Genomic DNA, 3,242 nt, shown 5'->3' with positions numbered 1-3,242 from the left:
GCATCTTTAATGCTCTCTGATTAGGATGACGAAGGCTTTCATTCTCGCTACCCAAACACCATTAACCTTTTTGCCAACCCTTTGAGCCGATTACCTTTCTTTGATTACCCTCTTTGGAACCTGAAGATGTTACTTAAAAAAAGAGAAGAAAACCAAAACAAAGAAGACAAAAAATAGTAGAAGAAAAAAGAAAGAAAGAAAGAAATGACAAAAGAAAATCAAAAAGTAGTTACATTGAACTACGTTCGACTTGATTCCAAAAGGATACGTAGGCAGCCTCTCTCTGGGATTCAGTCACACCAAAAATAAAATCCACATCCCCCAAACGTTGAAACTAGGGAAAATGTTACAATGGTTCGGCGATTGTCTCGCCTGAGAGGTTCCAAAGTTGTAATTCAATCCAAACCTTTTTTACCCAATTCCTTTTAAAGTCCTTCCGATCAATCAAAGAGAATGTTCAAAATTGGAGGATACAGTCACTTGGATCTGGTGCAACCAAAATGAGAGAAATAAAATGAGAGAGTCTTATTGGTGAAAACCATCAAGGGCACCGTAAGGCAATGGTGAGTAAAGAAACTAAAATGAGAGTCTTTTTAGTGAAAACTCGCAAGGAGAACTATAAGGCGATGGTGAGAAGAGAGAGGTCAACTGGTGAAAACCCACAAAAGGCGCCACTGATCGAAAAGAGTATCCTCACAGCCATTGGCATTGACACAGTCCTGGGTAAGGTTTCTCGATTTCGAGAAAACAATTTTGATTTCTTTCCTTTCCCCGAAAGGGATACCTCTTGTCTAAATTCATTATCCATTCCATTGTTTGTTCTTCTTTGAATCCCTTTCAGTCTAACTTTGTTCCAAAACTTAGGCGAAGTTCTTTTCCCGCTTTGCTAATCTTCCCCTCTAACGCGGGCCGGCTTTTGTTCTAATAGTAACCAAAGACTGATTTACCAGGCTTTTTTGTATACAAGCTAATATTCAAGAGGCACCCAGGCTCAGGAGGGGCATCAAGTCAACGCCGATTTTCCATGGTGGCTGATGCTTTGAAATCAAAAACTCTCAAAAAGAGGAAATTAAATTGAAAGTGCCTACAAGGAAAAATGAAGTTTAATAGGTTAAGTACCACATGGCTAACCGTTTTGGCAAAGTTTGATAAGCCAAAGGTTCCCTACTGCTCTGAGATTGAAAGTTTTGGAGGAAAGAAGTCGAAAGTGAAATGCCACAAAGGCAAAATAAAGTTGAAAAGGTTAAGTCCCACGCGACCAACCGTCATGTAAAAGTTTGAAAAGTCAAAGGCTCTCAGCGGCCAGAAATACAAGTGGTTTTCACGAAACATCTAGTGGCAGGTTGAAATCATCATTAAAAGAAGATGGGCAGAAAGACAAACTGCCAAAGATATCAAGGCCGCAAACCGACCACCACTTTTAAAACTCACAATTTTTCTTTGTTTGGAGTAGGAATAAAGGAGTGCAGAATGGCGATTCCTAAAGGATGAATGTCACCAAAGGTAAGTTTCCTCAAAATCTCCACTTTCCTTTATTAATAGTATGCATCGCTAATGTTCATAACTCTCATTTTTATAGTTTAACCCAGGCAGAACCTTTTTCGCATAGGGGATCTAGCTCATAGTTCCGGGTAGAAGTACTCTTTGCCCAAGTTTGTTTTTCATAGCTTAACCCAGGTAGAACCTTTTCGCCTAGGGGGAACCAGCTCATAGTTCTGGGTAGAAGTACACTTCCCTCAGGATGTTTTACGTAGATTAACCCAGGTAGAACCTTTTCGCCTAAGGAGATCTAACTTATAGTTCCGGGGAGAAGTACTCGTCGCTCAGGATGTTTTACGTAGCTTAACTCAGGTAGAACCTTTTTGCCTAGGGGGATCCAGCTCATAGTTCCGGGTAGAAGTACTCTTCGCTCAGGTTGTTTTACATAGCTTAACTCGGGTAGAACCTTTTGCCTAGGGGGAACCAGCTCATATTTTAGGGTAGAAGTACTATTCGCCGAGGTTTGTTTTACGTAGCTTAACCCAGGTAGAACATTTTCGCTTAGGGGGATCCAACTAATAGTTTCGGGTAGAAGTACACTTCGCTCATGATGTTTTACGTAGCTTAACCTAGGTAGAACCTTGTCGCCTAGGGGGATCCAGCTCATAGTTCCGGGTAGAAGTACTCTTCGCTCAGCGTGTTTTACGTAGCTTAACCAGGTAGAGCCTTTTCTCCTAGGGGGATCTAGCTCATAGTTCCAGGTTGAAGTACACTTCACTCATGATGACTTACGTAGCTTAACCTAGGTAGAACCTTTTCGCCTAGGGGGATACAGCTCATAGTTTCGGGTAGAAGTACTCTTCGCTCAAGATGGTTTTCGTAGCTTAACCCAGGTAGAACCTTTTTTGCCTAGGGGATCTAGCTCATAGTTCCGGGTAGAAGTACTCTTCGCTCAAGTTTGTTTTTCATAGCTTAACCCAGGTAGAACCTTTTCGCCTAGGGGGATCCGGCTCATAGTTTCGGGTAAAAGTACTCTTCGCTTAGGATGTTTTACGTAGCTTAACCCAGGTAGAACCTTGTCGCCTAGGGGGATCTAGCTTATAGTTCCGGGTATAAGTACTCTTCGCTCAGGATGTTTTACGTAGCTTAACGTAGGTATAACCTTTTCTCCTAGGGGAATCCAACTCATAGTTCCGGGTAGAAGTACACTTCGCTCAGGCTGTTTTACGTAGCTTAACCCAGGTAGAACGTTGTCGCCTAGAGGGATCCAGCTCATAGTTTCGGGTAGAAGTATTCTTCGCTCGAGATGTTTTACGTAGCTTAGCCCACGTAGAACATTTTCTCCTAGGGGGATCCAGCTCATAGTTCAAGGTAGAAGTACTCTTCGGTTAGGATGTCTTACGTAGCTTAACCCATGTAGAACCTTTTCACCTAGGGGGATCCAACTCATATTTCTGGGTAGAAGTACTCTTCAGCGAAGCTTGTTTTTCGTAGCTTAACCCATGTAGAACCTTTTTGCCTAGGGGATCCAGCTCATAGTTCCAGGTAGAAGTACTCTTTGCTCAGGTTGTTTTACGTAGCTTAACCCAGAAAGAACCTTTTCGCTTAGGGATATCTAGCTCATAGTTTCGGGTAGAAGTACTCTTCACTCAGATTGTTTTACGAAGCCTAACTGAGGTAGAAACTTTTTGCCTAAGGGGATCCAGCTCATATTTCGGGTAGAAGTACTCTTCGCCCATGATCGTTTTCGCATTTTAACCCAG

Source organism: Nicotiana tabacum, chromosome 20 (assembly GCF_000715075.1).
Source record: "Nicotiana tabacum cultivar K326 chromosome 20, ASM71507v2, whole genome shotgun sequence".
Classification (NCBI taxonomy): Eukaryota; Viridiplantae; Streptophyta; class Magnoliopsida; order Solanales; family Solanaceae; genus Nicotiana; species Nicotiana tabacum.
Note: the sequence above shows the minus strand (reverse complement) of the source record.